The sequence below is a fragment of the Labrus bergylta genome, chromosome 11, assembly GCF_963930695.1.
Source record: "Labrus bergylta chromosome 11, fLabBer1.1, whole genome shotgun sequence".
Lineage (NCBI taxonomy): Eukaryota > Metazoa > Chordata > Actinopteri > Labriformes > Labridae > Labrus > Labrus bergylta.
The window spans coordinates 9239125-9250571 of NC_089205.1; the positions used below are offsets into that span (position 1 = coordinate 9239125).

At 45.3% G+C, this 11447-nt stretch overlaps 1 long non-coding RNA gene across 1 annotated transcript; it reads right to left on the reverse strand.

Annotated features, from left to right (window-relative positions):
• Positions 1-3410: 3410 nt before the first annotated feature.
• Positions 3411-8896, reverse strand: LOC136180515 (uncharacterized). Its single transcript, XR_010667141.1, has 2 exons — positions 8734-8896; positions 3411-6021 (listed from the first exon to the last, which is right to left on the reverse strand). It is a non-coding gene; the product is annotated as an uncharacterized lncRNA (long non-coding RNA).
• Between the last annotated feature and the right edge of the window lie 2551 nt (positions 8897-11447).

Here is an 11447-nt window from a genome sequence, read left to right on the forward strand (position 1 = left end):
TCACAGGAGAACTACAAGATCACACATGTTGTTTTGTCTCTCAGAGGATGATTTGTCGTTCACTCTGTTTTGCTGTTATGTTGATAAAGTGATGGAATATACAATCAGGAGGCTGTATGTTGGCTTTTATTTTGAAATTGACAGGACGCTCTTTGGGGTTTCCTAGTCTGACTTCCTGTCTTGGTCCATCTTGTCTGTCCAGCTTGATCCGTGCTTGCAGCGAGCGCCGTCAAAAATAGACTTGATTCTTATTTGAAAGCGAGCAGAGCGGAGTGGCGCTGGTGGCACGCTCCAGAGAAGGACTGCAGTGCGTGATGTGGAAACAGGAGTGTTAATCAGAGTGGGAGCCAACGGCAGCGTAGTGTGCTGCGGCGTGCATGGACTATGTGGATATTGTATGGATATCGTAGAGTAAGCGTGCCTCTCTGTCAGGCCACCGACTACATCAAATAACGGCACTGATGTCCAGAAGATAAACTAAGTTTGTAACAAAAATCCAGAGCAACAGAGAACTTGTTAAAGATTAGGCTGAATATATTAAGAATGTTCAAAGAATGGGAATGAAGCTCAGTTTCAGTCTTAACTTAATTATAAAGCAAACGCCGCTCTCTTTAGCGGCTTAAAGATTCACCATGAAAATCAGCTAGCTCGGCTTTTTGGTTGTGTAAAAAATAGGTGGAGGTGAAAGATATGAATATACTCTGTATTGTCTCTTTCTGCATCACTTCCCACACTGCATAGATCATATGATTGCTGCAACCAAGAACATCCCTTCAACATAAGGAGCCATTCAAAGACACACATCCACAACTTAGGGAAGTCTATTAACATTCAAGGAGCGCTGTGTCTGGAGTGGGTCTGTGTCAGCGCTGCACTAACATCAAAGAGAGCAAAAGGAAAGGGAGAGAATGGCAATAAAAAAGCAAGAACAGGAGAGAAAGAAAGCGACAATGGGAGATGGAAGGGAACAGATTGAAGCAAGTAAACAGTAAAAGCTTTGATAGCTGGGGCGAGGGAGACGGAGTGACAGGAAGAAAGGGAGAGAGGGAGGACGGCGAGGGGGAGGAGGAGGAAGGGTTGAAAAGTGACATTTGGATATTTCACAGTAGACAAACTCCAACCCAGGGCACAGCTATGACAAGCTCAGAGAGCTTATCAGCAGCGCTGTCGGACAGAAACTCACATCTGCAGAACGTTGCGGTTTGAGAAATCAAAAACACGGAGCAGCCCCCGTGCATCAGTGCAACAACGGAAGCACCGACTCGCGGCTCGAATATCTGTAATTACCTTTTTGTATCGTCAGACTTCAAAGTCTGCGTTCACAGTGGCTGTCACTCCAATTAGCAACGGGAGAAATGGCACATAGGAGGTTGTGAGGCTTTTAGGCTGCAGCAATATTACATAACAGGTGCATCAGTGTGTGTGTGTGTGTGTGTGTGTGTGTGTGTTCTAAAAATGACAGCAGACGGCCCCCACCCTGGAGCCAGACTCACTGTCTCACTGTCAACTTGTCACCCAGATGACGCCACCTGTCTGTGTGCGTCTGTTTGTTTGTACAGGTGATGTCTGTGTATCTGGAGGAAGTGATAAAAACAACAAGTCTGCAGTGTGGAGTGAAAGAATCAATTAACCAAGAAGACACAGAAGTGCTGCCTGCAAGATGATTTTTATGTTCTGTGAAGATTTACGAAACCTTCACGCTCACCATACAAGCGACTCTGATGGTGCAGATTCTGGCCTTTCCTGTAAAGAGTTAGAGTCATGGTTTCAAACCCAACCAGATGTTGACGTGACTTTAATCAACCAATCATCCTGCTGCAGTCAAACTTTGACGCTCATCTCTGCACCCGTCAGTGTTGATGGTTACGACCCTCCTCCACCTCAGTCGCCTCCAATCCAGAGATCCACCGACTCATCACGTCCCACATTTGGCCCCATTACTGTACAACCAATGTCTAGACTCCATGGAGGAGGGGGAGGGGCTGATGGCCTATCTGCTAGGTCGTGCTTCAAGTACGAAGGCTGTAGTCCTCCAGGCTGGCATTCAGGTTCAAGTCCAACCTGTGGCTCCTTTCCCCACTCTCTCTCTCTCTCTCTCTCTCTCTTGGTAAACTCTTAATGAAGTCTCTGCTGATTCAAATGAAACCTTTTTTTAAGCCGATATTAATTTCCCATCATAAAACACGGCATGCTTACAGTTGGGCTGGTTTTGAAACATAGACCTGGCCACCCTGTTAGTGATAGTGTGCCCCGCCCCCTCATTGTTTTCACCTTTGTCTGACCAGTCTCACCTATCCATGATTAACACCACCACTGTTTCTTTGACTGTTAGTGTCTTCTATTGGGGCTCCTTGTGTGGAAGTTTTCCTTTGGATATTCATCTCCATGGACTCCCTGGACTCCCTGGACTCCCTGGCCTCCCTGGCCTCCCTGGACTCCCTGGACTCCCTGGACTCTGTAACAGTAAGTTTTTGTTTTGCTTTTTTTCTTCATAAGTTTTACGTTAAAGTCTGATTTGAGTCCTCTCTCTTCAGAAAAAAACGACTGACTCAGCCTATGATAACAAAAGTTGGGAAAGAAGGCATTTTAGGTTTTCGGCACCTTAACAGTTTGGGACAATCTGCAGACCGCCCCTGCTTTCTGCATGCTGATGTTTTAGCTGATCATTTTAATGTCTTTAAAGTATTCTGCATATTGCTCATGGCCAGGTCTCCCTTGTCAAAGACTTCTCTGATCTCAATGGGGACATACCTCACTTCTCCCCACCTGCTCTCTCTCTCCTCTGGTTGCTCTCCTAAGTTAAGTGGTTATTGTTAGATATAGCTATGTTTAGCAAACCTTCAAACATTTGTATTATTTGTGAATTAAAACCACATTTCAATAAGGAGTTTAACAGGTTAGTTTGACAAGCTTCCTGGAGTATCAACAGGTCGGGGGGGGGGGGGGGAGCTAAGCAGACTCAGAATGATGTCAGTGCAGGTGGATGTCAAAGCAACACAACACCAAAAGATAAATCTGCAGCAGCTGACGTCATCCATCAAAACTCCTGACTGTCCTCTGATCCCGACAGGAAACTGCTGGATGCCTCTTCAGCATACAACAGTTGCAAACGGGCAGTGTGTGTGTGTGTGTGTGTGTGTGTGTGTGTGTGTGTGTGTGGGCTTTAGTTGAAGGGGCTTTGGGGGCTCAAGCAACACATGTCACTCAAGCAGCTGTAGCTCAGCAGGGATCCAGAAATCTGCAGATTGGTTGATGGTCCAGTACAGTTCTCACACACACACACACACACACACACAGGGTATGCATGCTTCTTCTTCCCAATCCTACTTACAGTACGCTGCATTATTTATCCCCCAGATTCGATGTAGCTGATTTTACAGGAAATTACATTTGGGTATTTGAGGCTGCAGTTTTGTGTGTGTGTGTGTGTGTGTGTGTGTGTGTGTGTGTGTGTGTGTGTGTGTGTGTGTGTGTGTGTGTGTGTGTGTGTGTGTGTGTGTGTGTGTGTTATCTTTCAGACTAAATGGTAACTAAACACTCTGCTGCTGCTCGTCTCAGCATGTGTGTGTCCATCTCTGATCTGCTCCCAAGTCGGTCAACAGAGGGCACTCTAACCCCTCTGTCTGCATCCACTTTGCCCTTCCTCGCACACACACAATAACACACACATACTCACACATATACTGATTCCCCTTCTTTCCCAAGCTTCAAGTCTCCATTTTCTCCAGCTTCCTCTCATCGTTTACCGAGGTGCTGACTGTGTTTTTAGGTAAATCACTGTTACAGGCACACACACTTCTTATGTCAAAGGTTTTCCAGCTGTAAAGTATGAATTCAGCACATACTGCAGAGGCAAGGAGCTTAACTTTGGTTGATAAAAGCATCAAATGACAAGGTTTTATTTGTACAGGTGGGGAAAAGGGACAATTCAAACTTGTTTAGTGTTGTTTGGGGCTATAAATAGCGGTGCATTAGCCGGTGGCGAGGGGGCTCTTGTGCTGGCTGGACGGCTGGCTGAAAACACACTGCTGTTTGCACTGTTGCCATTAGGAGCACTTTGTGTTTGTGTGTGTGTGTGTGTGTGTGTGTGTGTGTGTGTGAGAGAGTGAGAATGAGAGAGAGAGAGAGAGAGAGAGAGAGAGAGAGAGAGAGAGAGAGAGAGAAGCCTGCTTTCGTCTACACCGGTGTTTATCTGCTTCCACTCGACTCGTGCGACTCGTTCCGTGTGTGTGGTTTTGTCCGTATATCCGGCGTCATGTTTACAACTGGGAGTAAATTCCACGGCCAAGATTTCCTGTCTTGTGGCACCCTATCACACCGCCAATCTCTGCATATATACGTGTGTGTGTGTGTGTGTGTGTGTGTGTGTGTGTGTGTGTGTGTGTGTGTGTGTGTGTGTGTGTGTGTGTGTGTGTGTGTGTGTGTGTGTGTGTGTGTGTGTGTGTGTGTGTGTGTGTGTGTGTGTGTGTGTGTGTGTGTGTGTATGTGTGTGTGTGTGTGTCTCTGTGCTCGCCCTTGTCCGTTCCCTCACAAACCGTCTCCCCGCCTATTCATCCATTGTGGCTGAGAGGATCCCTCTCCCTTTTCTCCCCCTTTCACTCATCTTCTCCCACTCTCTTTTCTCCCCTGCACACTCCTCCACAGTTCTAATTACCCATACTTCTCGGAGTGGCCCCTCCTTCAGCGCCCTTTGAAGTTATTTTAGCGCAAATTCTACTTAGCTACACTGCAGACAAAACAAGTAGGCTGGCTACTTTGGAAGGCCTCTGGAAACGAATGTTTGCTGTGTGTGTTTCAATCACGAGTGTCTCCTGTTTCATGTGTGTTTATGTCTGAGTCAACGTGTTTACAAGAGAAACCAGCGGAGCCCGATTCTGTTTGTGTGTACGTCAGGTGAATTCGGGGGAAATTGAGTCCATACAAAGCGCATGTTGAGATGTTATCTCTACATCTGTGCATTTCTCTCTCTCTCTATGTGTGTGTGTCTGCATGAGGCATGTGTTTGTGTGTGTGTGCGTGTGTGTGTGTGTGTGTGTGGTGCTAAGGGCCATGCATGAACGCAGGCCTTCTGAGCGCTCGCTGAATGGTCTGACTGCCGGTCACGGTTGTGTTGGACTGAATGGCCAAAGTAGGGCTGCACAAAGCCACATGCTGTCTCTGTGTTATTATCAGAAGCTGATGCCCAAAACACTCTCACAAACACTTTCCCTCTCTAATAAGGTGCATACACTTAAAAATGCAGGAACATCAGCAGAGAAGTCCACAGTGTAACGTTAACAGCCATCACGATTTTGATGACCTTTGTGTGAGGCTTAAGGTGGATAAATGTTTGCATTTAACTGCGTATATGGATATGCATGGTGGCTGCCATGTTGTGTTCTCTGCGTCTGTTTGGGCCGTCAGCTGTCCATATCCTCAAAAATGAATGCAGCGCATACCTGAGGTGCAGTATAAACATGGCCACTAGAGGCAGAGTGGATGCGACAGGGTCAGAACAGCTGCAGAGACAACGATAGTTTAGATTCCCCGACTACCTGAAAAGCATCAGAAATTATTTTCCTTCTCGATTCAACAAATGAGTATTTTAAAAAGTAGTTTTCTTCTCCTCTTGAGGAAACAGCCGACAAAGCTTGACTGTTTACTTTTTGGAAATCTGCTCTATGATGTTATTTCTGCAAACTGTTTAATAGCAAGAAGAAAATCTGTTTCATTTTTGGGCTCATACTGCTGAAATGATGCAGAGTGAAAACGATGTATGACTTGTTCTCTTGAGCTGAGACTCAAGAGATGAACCGATGCTCCTCTGGGATGTTGTGGGCCGAGAGATGACTGCATTTGCAGACAAAGTCTTGTCTGGAAGTCCTTTAATGCTAACCACTGGCTTCACTGGAATAACTGAGACATTCAAATCCGTTCCAAGAGGCATAAGTCATCTATCAGATGACGATATACAATGATTGAGGATGGTTCCAAGATTGGACGGAGGATAACTCCACAGAAGCAGGCGAGTGAATCCTCTGGCTTTTGGAGAGATTGGACAGTCGAGGATGTTGAGGATGAGAGCGACCCACGCAGAGATTCAGGGAGTCAGGCAGAAGTTGCGACACGAAGACAAAAACAAAGAAGAAGGAAATATTAATGAGCATGCAGGACACCCACAAGGAGCGAGGAGACTGAATGTCACAGATGGGACGGCTAAAAGAGTAAAAAATGACAGAGGGACGCTGGATTTATGAGACAAGTGGGGAGGCGCAGGGGGAGTATCCAATATTTCCCATCTGACTCAGCTCTTACCACAAACCAGACTCAAATGAGAAACACAAACACTCTCACTGTGGCCCGAGAACTCCACAGTGGAGCTGGCTTTGTGATCTCTGAGTTTTTCCCTCTGTGATGTCCCTAACTTGAGCTGAACTTACAGTAAGCTCACACACGGTGTCTGCTGAAAGAACGACTTTGGTCTGGAGTGATTGAAGAGGACGTCGTAGTTCACCACACTCGATTATTACAAAATGCTTTGGCCTTGTTGTGTATGGCACACTGGGACCCACCCCTGTGTCTGCTGCAGTTGGTCTCCTCCAGCTGTTGGTGTACGACGTCCTGACATGCCCCCCTGCTGAGTGTGGCAACATATGGAAGCATGCATTCATACATGTTCACGCACACACATGCAACTCCGCCCTCGGAGGCAGACAAACGCATTCAACTGATTAAAATTCTCTTTCACACCCACTTAGCTCCATATGTAACCCACATTTGGAAGTTAGGAAGTGCGTTCTGCACCACAGGAAGGCATTCTGACTCCCCCTAATGCTTCACAAAGTTATGGGCTGCCTGTAATAAGATACAGATCTGAATGGGAAGAGTGATGGGGTCCTGCATGAGGTGCAAGGTAAGATCCAACACATGGGAGAAATACGGTTTGTCGGTTTGTGTCTTGTTCGTTTGTCTGGTTTGCAGTCGTCGTTATGTGTCATTTGTGGCTCTTTCTGTCACATACAGTTATGTCATCAAAAAATATTGGAAAACCAAGTCAGTGATATCTCACAAAAAATGTCTTCTTGATTGGATCATAAAGAAGTACTTGCAAAGGGTTTGATTGATATATCCTGTAAGTGCTGTTCATTAATAGTATGCATGTGAAACTCTATGATATCGCCAGCTCACAGAGATGGAAAAATGCTTTGAGCTCACCCTACGAGTCAGAATGACAGAAACTCTGGTGCACATGATGCAGTACTTCTTAGTGATAGTGAGAACATTTCTCGTTGCACATGCAGTTCCTTCTCCTGAGTGTGGGAATCTTTCTCATGCTCACCGAATGGTTTGTGATGCGCACATTTTTCTGAAAACAGCAAACGAGGAGCACTCTCGACAGTTAAACACAGTAAGAGGTGCATGACAGCAACAAAACTAGAAAGAGACAAAGAGTCAGCATGCAAATGTCCTTTAGGTTTCTTGAATCCGAGTAAGGCAGCAACAACAACAGCAACGGACACGTTTTGGCGTCAGGCCTCCATATTTTTCTGCCCGTGTCACCTCAGGGGCTTGAGCTACTCGGATTCGACAACCTTTGTCATTTGTTGCATATGCCCTTTCTTATTCCAACGTGGTAAATAAACATGGCTCAAACAAACTCCAAAGTACCCTTGCTGTGGGGAGGAGTTTGTTTGAAGGCGATTGATGAGCTAAACAACCCAAGACGCTATGTGGATCAAAATGTCGATATTGTCTTGAAAAAACGTGTTTTTCTACTTTTATCAGTCCATGTCCATCATGAGACTGTCCTCTTGAACAAATGACAAACTTTTCCTTTGAATTCAACCAATATGTCAGTTGATGATACTTGAGGGACTTCCATTCACCTCTTAGGATGGTGAGATGTGGCTGAACTAACACAATAACGTTATAAAAAAAACTTTGAATTAGACGCTGAATGAAGAATACACAACGTTTAAAACTTCCATGTTCTGTCCTAAAGAGCTGTTGAATTACCTACGACGGTTTCTTTGCTCTTTGCTCAGCTAAATGTTTGGATGAATTTATGTCAGATGATGTTATGACAGATTAAATTTTTACATTAGTGTCATCCCATAAAACACTCACTTCTTTGCAGAGCTCCTTTCACTCATAATATATGTGTAAGCATGGAGCAGGCTTTTCTGAGGTGATTCCTGAGGAGAGCTCACAATGCTGATAGCATCTTAACTGCAACATTTCATCTGTAACGACGCTAAATTAGCTCAATATGTCTGAGGGCTACGCGTTGTGTACCTCCCAGGCCTGCTGTATGCTGTGTGTCAAGATGGAGGCGATAGAGGAGGATGGAATGCGTAGATACGACCCAGAATATATGATGTGTTCAAGGAACATTTACGCTCCACTTATCTTCCCTCTCTGCCCATATCTCTGTCTGCTGCGCTGAAGCAGACAGCTGAGGATGAGACTGGATTTCAGCACGTCAAACGGAATCACATTCTTTGCTTCGGCTCAGCTGGTTGCTGTCGCTTTCTTGTCTTCTCAAATAGAAACTCTTGAAATGCTCACAGAGCCACCGATGACATCGCGGCTTTCTTGAACTTTTTCATCAAAGTGCATGTGCATGCAACAATACAGAAACACTGCTTTAAAATGCATGTGGACGCAGTCTTCTCCTTTCTACTGAACGATTATGCCAACAGCTTCCCTTAAATGTGTGTGTGATTCTGTGATGAGTGAGGGTCGTTTACTTACAGCATCGGCTGATTACTCCACCATGACAGCACACAGTATGGTGAGTCACACATGAAAAGACTCACTTTGAGGATCATCTTTAGCCCTAATTTATGGCAGTCAAATGCTCATCGCCATAAGTCAGTAAATCTTCGCTTTGAGGGCGAGCTGAGAAGGGGCAACGAGTTCCTTTCCCCGCCCCCCCTCCTTCCCTGCTCCCCACTCCGGTTAAATATGCAGCTACAGCATGCAGCGCACCAGGCTGCTCGCGGGTTCGTTGCAAGAATTGGGTCAGCTGCAACGTCACAGCGTTTTTAAAAGCGAGGCAGGGTTTCTTTAGATACTCCCAGAGAAGGTCTGGCACTTCTGACTGAGAGGAAAACTGTCTGCAGCTGAGCCGTGGTCCTTGATCGGGGAGGATTGATTTTACAGAGCTGCAATGCTGTCTAGATTTAGAGGAGGGTTGCTCTCCCATACAGCGTGTCCTCTCACTTTATTATATAAGAAGCTCAATTAAGGTTAACGACAAAGTGCAATTGCTTCACATCGACCTCGTCAAAAGATCTGATCAATGATTTGACAGTTTGTATGGAAAACTCCCAAAGCCTTTGGCTTCAATCTTGCTAATACCCCAAGGCTCTGTGTAATACCCCCCCCCCCCCCCACTCATCAGTGTTGATCGTTCTCTCTGTGATTAACATTGATCCCCTTGTTAACAAATATGACCTCAAGCATTGACCCTCCGCTGTGATTACAAACTAACATGTCAATGAAGCCCCACGGTAGAGAAGCTGAGTCAGCACGCTCACATACAGCGACTCTATCCCCTTCACAGTTCTTCTGCGGCAAGTCCAAATATTTAAATCATCTGTTTGATGCATTTCCCTTCTTCACCAAGCGACAACCTCCAGTGTAGAAAAACTGAGCCGATGCTGAAGTGTAAAATCCTGCAGTTCCTCAAGTGTCCACTAGAGGCTGGCTGCAGAAGAACAGGAAGTCACATACACACCCATTCTACAAAGCCTGTTTTTACAGCAGAGATTAACATGTTTACAGCCTGGTTCAAAAAACCAAATAGTTCTGATTAGCTCATGTCTCGATCAGCACACACTGTACGGGGGGTGAATGTTTTGATGACTCATCAGTTTTGATTTGATGAAGGATAAGAGTTATTCACAATAAGGCGTGTAGCTGACCTTATTGACAGACGGGCGTGGTGTAACGGTTTGTCAGGAGGTTTAAAACCCGCATCAGCTCCAGCTCTCAGCCTGTCGTTAGGTTAGACTGAAAGTTAGACTGAGACAGCATTTCCAGCATGGAGACCACCATCGAGGGGACTCCAGCGCCCCCTGCAGGAACAGATGGGTAACGTCACTCAGGCTATGTCCATTAATATTTTAAGTCGATGTTCTTTCCTCTGAAAAATGTGTATGAGTCATCAGTATGCTGGCACAGAATAATATGAAGTCTGAGAACGGTTGTTTGGGATCCAGTCTGGGGTAATAGCCAAGAGAAAACAGAGTTTAATAGACCCACAGAAATATATTTCTTTTTAAACTTTTGTGCCTTTAGCCTATTCAAACTGGCCATTTACCAAAAACTGTGTTCATGTTTTGTGACTGTATGAGACACCGTTTAGGAGCACTGGTATTTGAGTCACTGAGGATCGAATAGTGTCATGACACATTGAAGTTAAGTCCAAGTCTGTTAGAATAGAATAAATCTTTATCGTCCACCAGACGTGGAAATTTGGCTCTCCAGCTGTTGTCCACCGACAACATAGCGTTCAAACAGACAAACAAATGGAGCGCTCAGGGTCAGCAGCAGGCCCCACCCCCCCGGATGTCAAAATCATCATCACGGTGCGTCTCATCCAGATGATAAAGGGAACTTTAGTTCTGCGTCTGTAACTAGCCTGACGTGAGCCTCTGCTGCTTTGACTCAGACTATCCTTTTTTAGAAATACATCTCAATAGAATTAAGGGAACTAGAGAACTATATCACAGCAATAAAGTAATTATCCATCCATCAGGAGGGGCTCTGTTGTTGGAGTTTTTTTTCTCACTATTAGATTTTAAATTACAGTAAAAAAACTTCTGAATCATTAAACTAGCAGATGAGCTGCTCCAATGTTTCTTGGTCGTCTTGCAGTTGTTCCCCCTCTTCACAGCTGATTGAGGTTAAGTGTAACAAATGCACTGCATGCATCATTAATCTAAATTATTACAACTGGAACAGCTAGCAATGTCAGATGTAATGTGTTTTAACAGACCCCCCCCCCCCCCACCCCCCCTGCAGGAAGCAAAGCTCTGAAAAAAATGTAGAAACACATCAAAAATTTGACTTCTAATGTTGCATTTTCCTGCAGCCGAGATACAACTCAGTACGTAGTGAAAAGAAATAGAGCAGTACGAAGCTGCCATGAATCATCTGACATCCTGTCGATTTTCCTTAGTCGTTGTAAGGAATAGATCCATGAAACTCACAGGTCAGCCCAGAGAGGCTTTAAGAAACAGATTCTCGTGGATATCTGGCAGGAAATCAGTTAGTCACCAGCACACAATGCGAAGGTGAAAGCTGCAGTTACTCTGAAAACGTTTTCCGAGAATAAAAAAAATCTCTCTGGGTTTTTGTCATCACCCGCCTCCAGTCGTGTAGCTAAACCCTGCACAGCTTTACAGCTCACTCCCCTGCCCTGTGTCTGCCAGCTCAGCCAGAGTCACATGAATTATGGA